Source organism: Muntiacus reevesi, chromosome 14 (assembly GCF_963930625.1).
Source record: "Muntiacus reevesi chromosome 14, mMunRee1.1, whole genome shotgun sequence".
NCBI classification, from domain to species: Eukaryota; Metazoa; Chordata; class Mammalia; order Artiodactyla; family Cervidae; genus Muntiacus; species Muntiacus reevesi.
Genome location: NC_089262.1, coordinates 36,336,281 through 36,355,782, shown reverse-complemented (window position 1 = coordinate 36,355,782; position 19,502 = coordinate 36,336,281). Strand labels below are relative to the sequence as shown.

The 19,502-nt window shown below is 37.1% G+C and overlaps 1 non-coding gene across 1 annotated transcript; it reads left to right on the top strand.

Moving 5' to 3' along the window:
• Positions 1-9,128: 9,128 nt before the first annotated feature.
• Positions 9,129-9,217, top strand: TRNAY-GUA (transfer RNA tyrosine (anticodon GUA)). The gene is given in 2 exon segments: positions 9,129-9,165; positions 9,182-9,217. It is a non-coding gene; the product is annotated as a tRNA-Tyr (tRNA).
• The last annotated feature ends 10,285 nt before the right edge of the window (positions 9,218-19,502 follow it).

Below are 19,502 nucleotides of genomic sequence, written 5' to 3'. Positions count from 1 at the left end.
CCCAGCTATCCTGGACTGAAACCTCACAGAGGAAGAAGGGATGATTAATTGGGCAAGTAAAAATTTCCTGCTCATGGCATCTTCCAACTGTGTGTATAGCAAGCATCATTATATTTTAACATGCTGGGAACACTCGACTTGATTGAATGTTAATCAATAAAAATTCTCTTTAAAAGGATTGCTGCTGTGGGGTCTGGTCTTGTTTCCTGGAGCTGCAGAAACACACTGAGAATTCAAAGTAGAGCATACTACACGATATTTAATAAAGTGCTAATAAAGTACTCAAGAGGCACCGTCCCTTGTCTGCTAAAAATACAGTAAATTTTTCTGAGAGTTAGATTTAATATCATGTGTTTTTTCCTCCTTAAATATTTCCATTAGATCCAAGGTAGACTGACATGATAAAAATGATGAAGTGAAAATTATAGTTATCTACTGGATATCAGAAGAGAAAGAAGAGATTTACAATAAAAATAAAACTCAAAGGAATTCAAACTCCTTCCATTTACAATTAAAGCACACATTTAAGCATGAGGTTATGCAGCCTTAGTAGACAAGTTGAGCTAATTTATGAGGTTATGCAGCCTTAGCTATGAGTTGAGCTAATTTATAGGTATTTAATCAATTCCACAAGGCAGAGTCACCTGTTGTTGTTTTGTGAATGTAATATTTACATTGATAATTATAAGACTAATTTAAAATATTAAAGGAGATCTATGTGAATACGGTAAAGCCAATTATCTCTCAGACTCCAAATGATCCATATCAGATTGTGAAAACTGACCCTAGTATTCATCAACAACTTTACTTGGGACTCCAGGTGGCAGGGGAACAGGACAAAAAGAGAGGAAAGAAAAACGTAGCAAAATTTATTCTTTTTGTTTTCTTTGAGTGAAGATATCCAGAGTGTCCTATTTCATTTTTATCATCTTGGCTGAAAGCAACATAGAGCCAAAAACTCAAAATAGCATCTCGTTTAAAAGACATAGACTGCTGACCAACCAGTGAATTCCTCAATTCATATTAATTGATGAGGGTAAAAGAAGAGGCTGAAAAAAGCTGCCTTGAAACTCAACATGAAAAAAATTTAGATCATTCATCCGGTCCCATCATTTTATGGCAAATAGAAGGGGAAAAAGTGGAAGTAGTGACAGGTTTTATTTTTTTGACCTCCCAAATCACTGTGGATGGTGACCACAGCCTGAAATTAAAAGATGCTTGCTTCTTGGAAGAAAAATTGTGACAAACATAGACAGTGTATTAAAAACCAGAGGCATCACTTTGCTGACAAAGGCCCATATAATCTTTGCTTTGCATAGAAAAAGCTATGGTTTTTCCAGTAGTCATGTACGGAGGTGAGAGTTGGACCATAAAGAAGGCTGAGCACCGAAGAATTAATGCTTTTGAACTGTGGTGCTGGAAAAGATTCTTGAGAGTTTCTTGAACTACAGGAGATCAAACCAGTTAATCCTAAAGGAAACCAACCCTGAGTATTCAATTGGAAGCACTGATGCTGAAGTTGAATCTCCAATATCTTGGCCACCTGATGAGAAGAGTTGACTCATTGGAAAATACCTTGATGCTGGGAAAGATTTGAAGGCAAAAGGAGAAGGGAATGGCAGAGGATGAAATGATTAGATACTATCACTGACTAAATGGACATGAATCTGAGCAAACTCCAGGAGATATTGGAGGACAGAGGAGGCTGGCGTGTTGCAGCTCACGGGGTCATAAGGAGTAAAACAAAACTTAGGGACTGAACAAAAACAATTTTTTTTTTTTTAGTTCTCATGCATTTCTCCCACCCCCAGCACAGACACATTTTTTTTTTTTCAAAGTTAAAGGCCATCACATGACTGTTTTTTCTCTCTTTAAAAGCTGAGTTTGCTCAAGGATCAGCCCACACAAATGACAGAACTGAAGGATTATGGCCATGTTTCTGATCTCCCAACAGCAGGGAACAACTTTGTTGAGTTCAGTGAGTAGTTTTCTCCTGAAAAAAAAAAAAAAAATCCATTAAACTCAAACTTCTTAGAGGAAGTAATGACCATGTAAAAAGAGATATTTGTTAGCTGACAATATTTATTGAGCACCTAATTGACAGTGTCTGTACAATTTTCTCTAAGCTCTATCCTGCCTGTCTTTGAAGAGGGGAAAAGAAAGTATCATTTTCTCAATTGTCATGAGTTAAAACTCTTATTAAAAATATAAAAGAAGTGTTTGGTAGAGTAAATATGTTTTGAAAAGAATGAAAACTTCATTCACTACTCAGCAGTGTATACTTAAAATCCAACACCTTATTTACTACTGTTCAGCATCTTTAAATAGCTCTCTCAGTCTTCTACTTCTGTCTTCCTATCTCCTCCTCTGACTCTGATGCTCCTGTACTCCTCTTGAACCCAGCCAGATAACTCAAGATAATCCCCTCATCTCATCCCCTGAACAATACATATATCTGCAAGGTCCCTTTTGCCATGTAAAATAATATATATACAGGTATCAGGGATTAGGATGTGGATAATTTTGGAGGCGCCATTATTCTGTCAACCCCATATGCTAGCTGCTAAGCTGTTTTTCTTTGGTGACAAACCCACTCTTCTGTATCTTTGATTAGAGATAATGGAACTTTGCAAACTGCGTTTTTGCTTTAGTAATTGGTTCTATGTTAGGTTATGCCAATAGGGGGCATTAAAGGATATTGGGAGACAAGAAGAAGGGACTGAATTCTTTCTGTGTATCTTGATGCTGTTACTGGCATTGCGCTAGCAATGGTCCTCACTGGCGATAGCAGATGATGCAGAGCCTAGCTTTTTTCCAGATTCCCAGAATGGCCACACTTTCACATTTCACATTACCCTCAGACTACCCACAGAAGCTGGGCGATGACCTCTTGAGAGATTGAAATCTCCACTCATTAGAGCCACTGCTCCAAACATCTGCGTTCTCTGATAACCTCAAATTACTTTATTTGTTTCTCCAACCCTAGAGATGACAGCAGTTTCTTGCAATAATTACCATAATATTCATTTTTAGACTTTTCAGTTCTCCAACATCTGTTTAATCATTTCCCTACATTAAAATCTCTTGGTTGGAATACCCAATATACTTTTGGTTCCCTGATACATTTGCAGTATAATCAGATTTTCAAATCTCCTAACAAATAGGTACAAAATTAAAGAGTGATAGTAGCCTTAAAAGAAATGAATCAGAATAGCTGTGAGGGAAGACAAATGGTCTCAAGTTTGACTGATGCTGATTGTTTTGTAGGATACATTATAGTAATGAAAGAAAAGTCTATCTTCCCAACAAAATCATTTCACAGCATTATAAGGTTAACATTTTCTTTTTAATATGAAGCAAGCAAAATCCAAAAGACATTCACTCTTGTTTAGATTTATTTTAAAGTGAAAAAATCATTTAAGGAAATACAATACAGAATTATTAGAAAGTCTTGATCCATCTTAAAGCTTAAAATATACAAAAAATGGTTTAGTTTGGCAAGATTTAATTCAATACTTATGTAATTTTTAATACCAGTAGTTTAATGGTTCATCTTAGTGAAGTTACTAATAAAATTTCACAGGCACACATATATTTGTGCACACATGCATGAAAAAGAGAGATTTATAAATTATATTGTCTTACAGTCTTGAAACAAGCTGCCAAAGAAACAATCCATTTGAATTTCTAGATTGTATTATAGTAAAACCACACTCACAATTTATGACCTCATTTACAATATCGTATGTTTGAACATCCTTTAGATTACACTCTCGCCAGAGATAAATGCACTTGACATAAAATAGTAATGTTTCAATCATGGAAATGTGATCTTAATCCTGTTTAAATCTGCTTTTTATACTCTGACATTAATTAGCAATCCAGAGCCCTTTCTAAGCCTCCACACCCAGTCTTTGAAGAGGTTATTTATCAGATAGGAATGATGCTTGTCTAAGAGTGCACTTCTCTTAATGGACCTAATATCATTATTTTTAAAATATCCAGATCCTGGCCATTCCCCCTCTCTCCCCCACCCTCTGCTCACCTCAATGGCCTGTATAGCTCTTTGAAGTCATTGAGACACTGGGAGGAGATGAGGTGATTATCAATCTAACAGAAGTCAAAACAATCCAGTGCATATGCAATAAAAAGCAACACTTTGGGGGCTGGGTGGAAGGAGTTTGGAACCTAGAGCCAGTCCCATGGAGGGTTACCATATATAAAGGTGGGTTACATGAACAATGGAGTTTAAAGGGAAAAGTATTTCGGAGAAGGCAATGGCACCCCACTCCAGTACTCTTGCCTGGAAAATCCCATGGATGGAGGAGCCTGGTAGGCTGCAGTCTATGGGGTCGCTAAGGGTCATATACAACTGAGTGACTTCCCTTTCACTTTTCAATTTCATGCATTGGAGAAGGAAATGGCAACCCACTCCAGTGTTCTTGCCTGGAGAATCCCAGGGACAGAGGAGCCTGGTGGGCTGCCGTCTATGGGGTCTCACAGAGTTGGACACGACTGAAGCGACTTAGCAGCAGCATTTCCCAGAAGGAAAAACTGAAGTGGCATGTGTATGTATGCATGTTTATGTGTGTGTATAGATTAGAAGTGGAGAAGGAAATGGAAACCCACTCCGGCATTCTTGCCTGGAGAATCCCATGGAGAGAGGAGCCTGCTGCGCTACCCTCTCTAGAGCTCAGTCGGTAAAGAAGCTGCCTGCAATGCAGAAGCCCTGGATTCGATTCCTGGGTTGGGAAGATTCCCTGGAGAAGGAAATGACAACCCACTCTGGTATTCTTGCCTGGAGAATCCCATGGACAGAGAAGCCTAACAGGCTATAGTCCCTGGGGTCGCAAGAGTTGGACGTGACTTAGTGATTAAACCAAAACACCACCAACATTCTTGCATTCCAATCTGCGGTCTAGTGCTAGTAATAAGAGACCCAGGGACTGTAATAGAGGTGCAACTGTATAGATTATTTCTCACCTGCTGCTGCTTGAGACACTGCCCATCCTTGAACTGCAACTTCCTCCTTAAAGCACAGAGCCTCATGGTTAACAGAGTTTTCCTTACCAATAAGAGAGGCTTGTTTACTGAGAATATAATTGGGTTTCCCTGGTGGCTCAGAAGACAAAGAATCTGCCTGCAATGTGGGAGACCTGGGTTTGATCCCTGGGTTAGGAAGACCCCCTGGAGGAGGGCATGGCAACCCACTCCAGTATTATTGCCTGGAGAATCCACGTGGACAGAGGAACCATGGATTCACAGAGTCGGACAGGACTCAGAGGCTACACACAACATGATAAGAGAAGTTATTCCATTGCCTAAAATGTTGACCCACCATACAAACGACTTGATGGTCTGATACTATGCAATATAAGAGATTCACAATGTATACTAGTTAGAAAAGAAAGGAAAAGTTCTATGGATAAATATTAATTTTAGTTTGAAAATATAGAAGTAAGAAGGAAGACTGTCCTTGGAGTTTAAATTCTGGAGGGATGGTTTCAAACTTGAAAATATCTGGATTCAAAGAAGGAATCAAAAGACAGAAGAGCAAAACCCATTACAAATTAATTTTAAATTTATAAACCAGATTCACGATTCAAACCTATAGGCAAAGGTCTAACTGCAAAGCTTGGTGCTGGGCCCAGACTGCAATAACTCCTTCACCTTAATGTTATAAGACAGTGAGCATGGGAAAAATGAAATTATTGGAATAATATTTATTAAGGGATAGAAAAAGGCTATGGTTGTGGAAAGAAGATTTGAGCATAATTATAGCCAAATGACAAGTCATTTTGAATGGTTATGAATTTATTCATTGAAATTTTTGCATTTCTCTGATGACTCAATTGAAAATTCAAGCCTACAGAGGGGTCCTTGGGCACTGATGGGTTAATGCTTTTTAATCTTCATATGAGGATCTAATAGCATCACATACATAATGTGTCGCTTACCCTAGTGCCGACAGTATATATAGTAATGACTCAGCATGGGTGCGTGTTAAGTTGCTTCAGTCATGTCTGACTTTTTGCAACCCCATGGACTGTAGCCCACCAGGCTCCCCTGTCCATGAGATTAACTGTACCTAACATTATTAGTGTGTCTGTAGTCTTCTCCGGGAGTGATTTTCAGAGAATAAATGATAGGGAGCCTGAAACACTGAGTGAAATGTGGTTGATGAAGTTCCCTTTTAATTATTGTCAGATGAAGTTATATTTTCCAACACTACTTTTTAAATTTTTTAATTATTTTAAAATATTATCTTTCATTTTCTTTTGCCCTGGTATGTGTCTTTGAAGATTAAACAAAAATTTACCTCTTGTGTGTGATTTCTGTTGAAATGATATATACTGCCAGAATATCTTAATGAAAAAAGAAAAAAATCAAACCTTACTAATAGAAGCAAGACATCTGGATAATTGAAGGAATCACCCCATTTTCATCTGGGTGTTGTATCAAACAGTAGTTTTAGGCACAGCTACACAATAGAAAGTGAAGTGAAGAGGAACAAGCTAATTAGTGTTGTCAAATAAACAGGAATCTAGAGGTGCCAAATTTGTATCTTCATCCAAATAATCAGTCAAGGTTTTTACAGTCATTGTATTAACTGGATAATTTTCAAATTTCATGTAACATTTGTTTGTTTCTCTTCTTTGCTTTCCCTACTTTTAGCACATAATAGTTTCTGCTTTTCTTCTTCTCTGCTCATTGCTTGCAGTATAGATTATACAGATTTGTCTATCACCTAAACTTCAAATGGTTAATATTTGTCAGTGACAGATACTTAAAATTATCCTGTGTTAGTCTGAAACACTGTGCCATATTACTAATTAGCTGACATGACAATATTTACTTCACATTAAAGCTATCTGCATAATTTCTAAATCATTTATATCTCAATTACCCCTATAACTATTAACTCCAGCAAACGTCCTACCATCAAATCAAACCACTAAAAAACTAGAAGTGGAAATGTGCTTATTTCATATTGCCTTACTATCATTTCCAACAGGTATTTTGTAGAGTTTAGTTTAAAATTTCATTTTTAACTAGGTGAAGGATTCCCAATCTCCTTTAGAGTAATTGTAAGAAACTGCAGTCCATTCAAATGCAGTTTTTTAAAATGCTGAATTTTCCAAACTCTGTGTCTCTTAGGTATAAACTAGGTTTTTTTGTTTTTTTTTAATACTGGTCAAATAAAATAAGAATGGCATGAATAATCATAATAGATGTATTCTTTTAAATCTTAGTAATAAAATTTAATAGTGAGGAATAATGAGTAATATCTTGTGGGAAATTATACCAACAATTGCCATGTGTGAAGAATTTAAGTTTTGTAACTTCACAGAGTATATGATAATGCTGGGTTATAATTTCCTTGCTATAAACTCTTTGAAGTAGAAAGTAACTTACTTCCCTGTTACTAGCCCATGCACACTGGGACATTCTTCCTTAACAGCCTGCAGGTGTCCACATTCCCTAGTCATAACCTTATTCATTTTACTGAAGAATACTTGATTTATAACATTGTGTTAGCTTCTGGTATGTAGCAAAGTGATTCAGTTATACATGCCGCTGCTCCGTCGCTTCAGTCGTGTTTGACTCTTTTGCGACCCTAGGAACTGAAGCCCACCAGCCTCCTCTGTTCATGGGATTCTCTGGGCAAGACGGCTGGAGTGGGTAGCTGTTCCCTTCTCCAGGGGATCTTCCCAACCCAGGAATCAAACTCAGGTCTCCTGCATTGCTGCAGATTCTTTACCAGCTGGACCACAAGGGAAGCAGTAGTAGATGAGATGGTTAGATAGTGACACTGACTCAATGAATTTGATCAAACTCCGGGAGATGGTGACCGACAGGGAAGCCTGGAGTGTGGCAGTCCACGGGGTTGCAAAGAGTCAGACTTGACTTAGTGACTGAACAATAACAGTTTATATCTGCTAATCACAAACTAATTTATCCTTACCCCATCTACCCTCTTTGGTAACCATAATATTGCTTTCTATGTCTATGAGTCTGTTTCCATTTTGTAAAGTTCATTTGTATCTGTTTCCTTAGAGTCCACTTATAAGTGATATCACATGATAATTTGTCTTTCTCTGTATGATTTGCTTTACTTAATATGATCATCTCTAGGTCAATTTGTGTTGTGACAAGTGGCATTATTTCTCTTTTTTTAATGAAGAAGTTATATTCCTTTGCATATAAGAGTCACATCTTCTTTATCCATTCATCTGTTGATGGACATTTAGTTGCTTCCACACTTTGGCTATTGTAAATTAGTGCTGCTATGAACATAGAAGTGCATGAATCTTTTTGAATTAGAGACTTTTTTCAGATATATGCCCAAGGTTGGGGTTGCTAGGTCACATGGTAACTCTATTTTTAGCTTTTAAAGAAATTTCCATACTGTTTTTCATGATGGCTGCACCATTTTCTATCCCCACCAACAGTATAGGAGGGTTCCCTTTTCTCCACTCCTTCTTCAGCGTTTATTATTTGTAGACGTTTTGATGATGGTCATTCTGACCAGTGTGATGTGATACCTCGCTGTAGTTTTGATTTGCATTTCTCTAATAATTAGCTATGTTGAGTATCTTTTCATGTGTTTCTTGATAATATGTATGTCTTCTTTGGAGAAATGTCTATTTAGGTCTTTGACCCATTTTTAAAATTGGGTTATTTATTTATTTTATTGTTGAGTTATATAAACTGCTTGTATATTTTAGAAATTAATCCCTTGTCAGTCACATTGTTTGCAAACATTTTCTCCCAGTCTGTATGCTGTCTTTTGTTTCATTTATGTTTTCCTTTGCTGTGCAAAAGCTTAAGAGTCTGATTATATCCCATTGTTTATTTCCACTTTTATTTTTATTGCCTTGGGAGACTGACCTAAGAAAACATTGTTACTATTCAGAGAATGTTTTGCCTATGTTCTCTTCTAGGAGTTTTATGGTGCAATGTCTTATAAGTTTTTAAGTCATTTTGAATGTATTTTTGGGTATGGTGTGAGGGAATGGTGTAATTTCATTGATTTAAATACGGCTGTCAAGTTTTCCGAACACAGCTTGCTGAGACTGTCTTTTCTCCATTGTATATTCATTATATTTTCAGTCATAACTATGTTCCCTTCGGTAGCTCAGCTGGTAGAGCGGAGGACTGTAGATGCCTGTCTGTGGCCATCCTTAGGTCGCTGGTTCGATTCCGGCTCGAAGGAGAAAGGTTTTATATTTATCAATGAAACAGAATAGATAGCCCAGAAATAAACCCACATGCCTCCAGTCAATTAATCTTTGACAAAGGAGACAAGAATGTACAATGGAGCCACAACTTTAAATACTGCATTTTTGAATTTCCATGCAAATTCAAGATTAGTCTTATGATTCTTTGTGTCTGCAAACCAGCATTATTTACTTTGAGAACTGTGCCATTTTTCAGTGTTCTGACTCCATGGGTTTTCTGCCAAAGCCATTAATTTGGAGGTTGCGTGCTTACTAATTTTTCTGTTTTAGGAAGGTAGCTCCATAATTTCCTCATCCCCCAGCGATATTTATGTGGGGCGTCCTTTTGGATTATATTTCTTAGCTCCTATTCTCTTCCTTGTACTTTACAAATTAATCACTCAACCTGGGAAATAAGGCATCTAGGCATTTTTAGTGTCCTTTCAGAATTGTTTGTCAGTTGCTATGTGATTTATTACAGATTTTGGCATTCATCTCTTCTTGGTTCACAATTGTCTTTGTTGGGCCAGGAAAGACATTTTGTGTTTGGCTCTTAACCATTCTGTGTTGATGACAGTTTGTCTGTATTTGATGTCATAAACATTTTGTAACACTTTCTGTAGGGCATGTAAAGGCAAGTTTATACGCAGGTTTTTCATACAAGCTATCAAAGATACTCTGCCTCCATATATAGCCTTTAGTGTTCAGTCCAAATATTATATAATTATTAAATAGCATGCATTCTTATATCTTAGAACTATGCTATTTTTCTATAGTAACTGTAAAAAAGTCCTTATATGTATTTTCAGACATATCTGAAAATGTTCTTAGCATTTTGGTCAAATGACATTTCTAAACCATATGTAATAATGAAATGAAATTATATTATTGCCTATATGGGAAGGTAAAAAATATGTCTTGTATAAGTGTGATACACAATAAAATAATTTAGTCATCATTTGGTTTTACTTAGTGTATAGTAGACAAAATGAGGCCTAGGTCTTAGGCTTGACTTTTTAAATCAAAGATGTATGCATTTTCATTTACTTTTTCCAAAAAAGACTAATGTTTTGATTAAAAAAAAGTACACAAGCTTCAATCCTTTTAAAAGATCTTTAGGCTATAAAGAATAAATGCAGTGATTACAATATATATAGATTCAAGGAAATCAATTTTCTCTTCAATATTGTATTCATATAGTAATTGCAGAACCAGAGGGTGTGGTTACCTTTAACTTAAGATGTTTATGTTTGTAAACTTTTAATTTCATTTTTTACAATTTTCCAACAAGTTGTATAAATAAGTGCACATATATTTCCCTACATACAACTTGAGTTAAGAAACAGAATTTAAAGTATTCCATTTACATCGTATCTAGGATACTAATCAGTGAGTTGAGAAAAATCTCAGTTCATTCATTAATTGGTGATTTTTAAAATCTGAATTGATTGATTAACTTAATATATCAAAATATTTTGGATTAAATATTATCATACATGGAATTTGCTCTAAAATCATTCAATTTGAAATAGCAGTGTGTGAAAAATAAAAGCTTCCCATGAGCTAATAGTTATTGAGTCTGAATGATGAGTATGTGAAGGTTTATTTACTGTTCTCTGCGCTTCTGCAAGTGTGTGAAATTTTTCATGATGAAATATATTAAAAGACACCAAGTAATAAGATAGCTGTGACTGCAAATTACCAAAATGTTTGTTATTTACCACCAGAGCAGTGTAGGTTTACAAAAGTTGGCCATCATAAACATACACTCAGAGCAAATTATGAATCTGTTCACGTTCAGCACTAGAGTTGTGGACAGCTACTCTGAGTGTAGTTTATAGCTTAGATACAGGATCCTGTAAGTTTACGCATTTACTAAGACAAATACAGGATTTAGCCAAAGGTGTAGTCTTAAATGATGCTAGAATGGTAGTCAGAGAAATGAATAAAAGCACAAATAGTCTTTGAGTCTAATTCTTTGTTTTTCTGTGTTGAGCATTTTCCAGAGCTCCTAGAACAGCCAGATACTTGTCCTTCCTGTGTCTCACACTGTGTCCAAATTTCTGACACTATCTCCCGTTGCTGATCTGTAGTTCTAGGGCTAAGGCTAGACTGAGAGCTCATTATCTGACTTTTCTTCTCACAATCTCTTTCTCTCAGGTGTTACTTCTGTCCCACAGCATTACCTTTGCCTGTCAGACAGCCCTAGATATAGATGATTGCCTTTGGGATTTGCAAGAAGAGACTGAAAAGAAATGCAAATTGAGTGAGTTATTCTGCAGCAGGGATTATCATTGCTCCTGTGTACCTTGGAAACTATTTGAGAATGGCAGGATAGAAAAGGTTTTGCAGGGTATACATGTGCATGAACACACATGAGTTTGTGCATGCAGGCATAACAATTGCTTTATTGCATCAATCTGTTCATGCCATAAAATGTAAGCGAAAATTTTATTGATGAAGAGTACATATCAAAGTTTTCAATGTCATCAATCATTTGCAAAGGTCTACTAGACTAGCACTCTTGGAGCTCCAAATAAATCAAGTTGGGCTGTGTCCTTCTACTTATTGGTGGGAGAGAAAAACAGTCCCTGACATCTAGGATTTCTGGTATTATCAGCCAGGCCTTGGTGTTCACCTGTTAAACACATTCATGGAACATTGACACTGGACAAGGCCACTCCAAGACCTTGAGCAACTGCAACAAATAAGAACATGAACTCTCTGTAATCATGCCTGAAAACAGATAAAACATTAGTGTATATATCACAAAAATGATCTGATGTACCCTACTCTAATGAGTAACTCTTGCTTCTTTATTTCTTATAGCTCTAGCCTTAGTCTAGTATCTCCTCCTTCTAGATAAGATTTAAGAAGGTACTCATTGAATTACTCCCTACACCACTTCCTGACAGAATCCAAATCAAAGCAAAGCCCAACTTCCTTAAGTCCTCCCCAAATCTCCAAATATAAGAGAAAGTCCTATAATATGTACTTTCCAACACCCTCTTACTTATATGGCCTAGGGTTTCCATGATGTAGATTCTTCCTTGCTACAAAAAGCTATACATCCAACTTGTATAATTTCAGGTATGTTCTTGGCAATCATTGGCTAGAGGATAAACTATTATTAAAGGGTTACAATGGGACCCTTATTATTGGTGAAGCAAGCATGTTTCTTCTCTCCAACCATCATTTGTCATTAGCTTTTAAAATTGTGACAAAATATACATAACATAAAATTTACCGTCTTATTTATTTTCAAGTGTAAAACTCAGTGGCCTTAAGTTCTTTCACATCATTGTGCAACTACTACCATTATCCATCCATCAACTTTTTAATGATCCTAAACTGAAACTCTATATCAGTTAAACAGTCCTCATTCTCCACTCTTCCAGCCCTTCATAGCACTGTTCTACTTTCTGTCTCTATGAATTTGATTATTTCAGGTACTTTAACATAAGTTAAATCATAGAATATTTGCCCTTTTATGTTTGGCTTGTTTCATTTAGTATATTGTCTTCAGAGTTCATCTGTGTTGTAGCAGGTATCAGAAGTTCCTTCCTTTTACAGGTTGGGGACCTCCCTGATAGTCCAGTGGCTCAGAATCTGACTGCCAATACAGGGACATAGGTTTGATCCCCGGTCCATAAGATCCCACATGCCATGGAGCCACTAAGTCTGTACTCTACAACTACTGAAGCTTAGAGCCTTTGAGCTAAAACAAGAGAAGCCACTGAAATGAGGAACCTGGGCATTACAATGAAGAGAAGTCCTTGCTTGCTGCAACTGGAGAAAGCCTTCACACAGCAGTGAAGATGCAAGGCAGCCAAAAACATATAAATTAAAAATAAAGGTTGAATAATATTTTATTATATGCTTATACTACATTATATTTATCCATTCATCTGTCAATGGATATTTGAGTTGTTTCAACTTTTTACAATTGTGTATAATGCTCCTATGAACACTGTATAGTTATGGTCATATATATATATATATATATATATATTTTAGTAATGAGAAGTAGAATAGTTTCAGGATTTTTTCTGACTCTACATGTAAACCTAAAGCATTCTCCCTCTTCTTTCCCAGGCTAACCTCCACACTCAGCAATTTGCATGCTCTGGGAAATCAAACATTTTGAGTGATGACCCCTGGAAATCTAGAAGTGTACATCATGTTATTTTCAAGTGTGACCACAGACTTCACCAAGATAGAAATAAGGATGGAAAGAATGAGAGGAAAAGAGTTTAGAGAGGCAAAACAATTTTTGTTTCAAAATATATTTCAAAACTAAGTTATGATGAAAGATGGCAGAGAAGTAAGATGGGGAGATTGCCTTCCTACCAACAAATACATCAAAAATTCATTTGAGCATGGAACAACTCCTACAGAACAACTTCTGAACAACAGCAGAAGACCCCAAACTTCCAAAAAGACAAGACAATCTCCTTAGAATGAGGCAGGGCAAAAGATAAAGACATAGGAAGAGACAAAGGGTTTCAGGATGGGCATTTGTACCCCAAGAGAGAGAGTTTTGAAAGAGGAAAATTTTCTGCATACTTAGAAACACTCTTATGGATGGGGATGGGGAGAACTTTGAAATCTTGGAGTGAAGTGCAACAGCGGGGGCTCAGAGGCCAAAACAGAAAATGCATCACAGAAATCGCTGCCAAACAGCACTTCTCAGCAGAGAAGTGGCTTGCTAGTCTCAACCTACTGCAGAGGCTAGGGGTGGGGAGCTGAGGCTCAGGCACAGGTGTCAGATCCCAGGGAGAGGTTTGGGGTTAGCTGTCATGAGGATACTCTGAGGGGGCTGCGTTGACACATTGGAGGGGGTCCAAAGAAAAGACTAAGTGTCTCAGAGTGGCAAGAAGTCATTGTCACTGGGATACTAATGCCACACTTGCAGACAGTGGCTGAGTCCCCACTGGCAGCCTCCACAACCCCAAATCAAAACTGGTCAGAGCAGCAGTTGCAAAATTAGATGTAACTGCCACTTCTAAAGCCAGGAAAGTGCCTGAGACAGAAGACAAAAAGACGTTGATGCAATCCCGACTCCAGAGGTGGCAGATACCACCAAGCTGTGAGCAGGCACAGGTTACTACCCACACCTTCCTGGGAGCTTAAACAGCTAGATTCTTCCTAGGGTCCCACAGCCTGAGACCAACTCCTCTGGGAGAGCACCGGACATGCCTCAGATTGTAACAGCATCCAGCAGGTCTCTACTGCTGCAGGCAATTCCAATTGTGCCATAGGTACATCCCAGTTGTGGCTGCCATATTCTCCCTTTTCCCCAGCTCAAGTGAAGAAGTGAGCCTTAGTAAGCCTTGACCTTAGCCCCCTTGTGTCTGGGTGGGGAACAGACTTTGGACTTTAGGGGCAACTGTGAACTTTAAGAGCAAGTATAAGCTGGAATAAGGCCAGATCTGAGACTGAGCTGACCCCAGCCTGCCTACAACAGGTTCGGAGACCTTTCTAGAAATCTTGGAGGATGTTGGTGTGAATGGCGCTGGTGTTCTGGACAGTTGAGTGTTGCCTTCATCAACAGTCTTGGGTGTTTGTCTTCTGTGCTGTGTGTTTGTGAGGTCTTGGCGCTACAGTGGAGGTCAGGTATTAACTCCTGAGGTGGGAGACCCAAGCTCAAGACTTTGATCCACCAGAGAACCCTTGACTCCAGGGAACATTAATAGGTGAGACCCCTCTGACAGGTCTTCATCTCAACACTAAAACCTAGCCCCACCCAAAAGCCAGCAAGTTCCAGTGGCGGATGCCCCATGCTAATTCTTCAGCGAAACAGGGACACAGCCCTGCACATTAGCAGACAGGCTGCGCAAAGCCATACCAAACCCATAGACACTGCAAAGCACACTACTGGTCATGGCACTGTCCTTCAGAGAGACAAGATCCGTCTCCAGTCACTAGAACGAAGGCAAAAGTATCCCCAACCAGGAGAAGCTTCACAAAGCGCTGGTCCAACCCCACCCACGGAGGGCAGATTCCACAATTAAGAGAAACTATGACCTTCCAGTCCACAGAAAGGAGACCTCAAATACAGTAAACTAAACAAAATGAAAAGGCAGAAACATGCAGTAGATGAAGGGATATGGTAAAAATCCACAAGACCAAACAAACGAAGAGGAAATAGGCATTCTCCTGAAAAAGCATTCAGAGTAATGATATTAAAGATGATCCAAAATCTTGAACATAAAATGGAGACATGGATAAACAGACTGGAGGCATGGGTCAAGAAGATGCAAGAAATGTTTAACAAGGATCTAGAAGGATTAAAGGATAAACAATCAATAATGAACAACACAATATCTGAGATTAGAAATATACTGGAGAGAAGCAACAGTAGAGTAAATGAGACAGAAGAACAGAAAATGAGTTGGAAGATAAAATGATAGAAATAACTGAAGCAGAACATAATAAAGAAAAAAGAATAAAAAGTAATGAGGATAGTCTCAGAGACCTCTGGGACAACATTAAGTGTAGTCACATTGACTCATAGGGGTCCCAGAAGAAGACAAAAGGAAGGGGCATGAGAAAATATTTGAGGAGATTATAGTAAAAAAAGTACCTAAGATGGGAAAGGAAATAGCGACCCCGGTCCAGAAAGTCAAGAGAGTTTCATACAAGATAAACCCAAGGAGAAGCACACCAAGACAAGTTTGATATTAATCAAACTAACCAAAATTAAACACAAAGAACAAATATTAAAAAGCAGCAAGGGAAAAGCAACAAATAACATACTAGGGGATCCCCATAAGGCTAATAGTTGGCCTTCAACAGAAATTCTGCAGGCCAGAAGGGAATGAAAGGATACACTTAAAGTGATGAAAGAGGAAGATTGACAACCAAGACTACTCTACCCAGCAAGAATCTCTTTCAGATTTTAATGAGAAATCAAAAATTTACAGACAGGAAAACAAGAGAATTCAGCACCACCAAACCAGCTCTACAACAAATGCTAAAGGAGCTTCTCTAGACAAGGAACACAAAAAGGAAAGGCATGCATAACAAATCCCAAAGAATAAAACAAATCATAACAGGATTATGCATATTGATAACTACCTTAAATGTAAATGAGTTAGGTGCTCCAACCAAAAGACAGAGATTGGCTGAATGGATACAAAAATAAACACCCTATATATGCTGTCTATAAGAGATCCACATCAAATCTAGGGACATATGCATACTGAAAGTGAGGGGCTGGAAAAAGATATTCCATGTTAATGGGAATCAAAACAAAGCAGGAGTTGCAGCACTCAGATAAATTAGATTTCAAACTAAAGATGGTTAAAAGAGACAAAGAAGGACACTATATAATGAACAAGGAATGAATCCATAAAGACGATATAACAATTATAAATATATATGCAACCAACTTAGGAGCACCTCAGTACATAAGCCAAATGCTAACAACTATTAAAGGGGAAATCAACAGTAACACAATAACACTGAGGGACTTTAATACCTTACTCACATCAATGGACAGATCACCCAAACAGAAGATTAATAAGGAAACACAAGCTTTAAACGATACATTGGACAAGTTGAACCTAATTGATATCTACAGGCATTTCATCCAAAAACAATAGATTTCACTTTTTTTTTTTTTTTTTAGTGCACATGGAATATTCTCCAGGATAGATTACATCCTGGGCCACAAATCAAGTTTTGGTAAATTTTTAAAAAGTGAATAATTCAAGCATCTTTTCTGACCACAATGATGTAAGGTTAGATATTAACTCTAGGGGAAAAAACTATAAAAAACACAAACACTTGGAGGCTAAACAATACACTTCCGAATAACCAACAGATCACTGAAGAAATCAAAAAGGAAATAAAAATATGCCTAGAAACAAATGACAATGAAAACTTGACAGTTCAAAGCCTATGGGATGCAGTGAAAACAGTTAAGAGGGAGGTTTATAGCAATATAAACTTACTTCAAGCAACAAGAGAGCCATCAAATAAACAACCTAATCTTACACCTAAAGCAACTAGAAAAAGAACAAAAATCCCCCCAAAGTAGAAAGGAAGAAATCATAAAGATCAGAGCAGAAATAAATGGAGAGAAATGAAGGAGACAACAGCAAAGATCAATAAAACTAAAAGCTGGTTCTTTGAGAAGATAAACAAAATTGACAAACTGTAAACCAGACTAGTTAAAAAAAAAAAGCTCAAATGAATAAAATTGGAAATGAAAAAAGAGAAGTTACAACAGATAACACAGAAATACAGAGGATTATGAGAGACTATTATGAGCAACTATATGTCAATAAAAATGGACAGCAGGGAAGAAATGAACAAATTCTTAGAAAAATGTAACCTTTCAATACTGAACTAGGAAGAAATAGAAATTATGAACAGACCAATCACAAGCATGGAACTCAAAATGGTAATAAAAAATCTTCTAACAAACAAAAGCCCAGGGCCAGATGGCTTCACAGGTGAATTCTACCAAAAGTTTAGAGAAGAACTGACATCTGTGCTGCTCAACTCTTCCAAACAATTTCAGAGGAAGAAAACTCTCAAACTCATTCTGTGAGGCCACCATCACCCTGATACCAAAACCAGACATAGATGCCACAAAAAAGAAAATTACAGGCCAATCAGTGATGAACATAGATGCAAAAATCCTCAACAAAATTCTAGTAAACAGAATCTAACAGCACATTAAAAAAGATCATACATAATGATCAAGTATGCTTTATCCCAGGGATGCAAGGATTCTTCAATGTATGCAAATCAATCAGTGTGGTACACCATATTAACAAATGGAAAGATAAAAAACATATGATCATTTCAATAGATGCAGAGAAAGCCTTTGACAAAATTTAATACCCTTTTATGATAAAAACTCTCCAGAAAGTAGGCACAGAAGGAACATATCTCAGCATAATAAAGGCCATATATGACAAACCCACAGTAAACATTATTCTCAGTGGTGAAAAACTGGAAGCATTTCCTCTAAAATCAGGAACAAGACAAGGGTGCACCCTCTCACCACTATTATTCAACATAGTTTTGGAAGTCCTAGCCACAGAAATCAGAGAAGCAAAGGAAATAAAAGGAAACCAGATTGGAAAAGAAGAAGTAAAACACTCACTGTTTGCAGATGAAATGATTCTCTATATAGAAAACCCTAAAGATGTTACCATAATATTACTAAAGCTAATCAATGAATACAGTAAAGTTGCAGGATATAAAATTAATAAATAGAAATCCCTTGCATTCCTATGCACTAACAATGAAAAATCAGAAAGAGAAATTAAGGAAACAATCCCATTCAACATTGCAACAAAAAGAATAAAATACTCAGGAATAAATTTAACTAGAGACAAAAGACCTATATGCAGAAAACTATGAAATGCTGATGAAAGATATCAAAATGACACAAACAGATGGAGAGATATATCGTGTTCTTGGATTGGAAAAATCAATATAGTGAAAATGACTATACTACACAAAGCAATCAACCTATAGATTCAATGCAAACCCTATCAAACTACCAATGGTATTTTTCACAGGACTAGAACAAACAATTTCACAATTTGTATGAAAACACAAAAGGCCCCAAATAACCAAAGCAGCCTTGAGGAAGAAGAATGGAGCTGGAGAAATCAACCTCCCTAACTTCAAAATGTACTACAAAATTACAGTCATCAAGACGGCATGGTACTGGCACGAAAACAGAATTATAGACCAATGGAACAACATAGAAAACCTGGAGATAAGTCCTTCCATGCACCTACTGGCACCTTATTTATGAAAAAGGAGGCAGAAATATACAATGGAGAAAAGGCAGTCTCTTCATTAAGTAGTGCTGGGAGAACTGGTCAGTTACATGTTAAAGAAGGACATTAGAATATTTCCTAACACCATACACAATAATAAACAGATAATATATTAAAGACCTAAACATAAGGTCAGAAACTACAAAATTTTTAGAGGAAAACATAGGCAGAACACTCTCTAACAAAAATCACAGCAAGATCCTCTATGACCCACCTCCTAGAGTAGTGGAAATAAAAACAAAAATAAACAAATGGGGCCTAATTAAACTTCAAAGCTTTTGCACAGTAAAGGAAACTATAAACAAGGCAAAAAGACAATGCTCAGAATAGGAGAAAATAATGGCAAATGAAACAACTGATAAGGGATTAATCTCCAAAACATACCAGCAGCTCATGCAGCTCAATACAAGAAAAACAATCAACCCAATCACAAAGTGGGCAGAAGACCTAAACAGACATTTCTCCAAAGAAG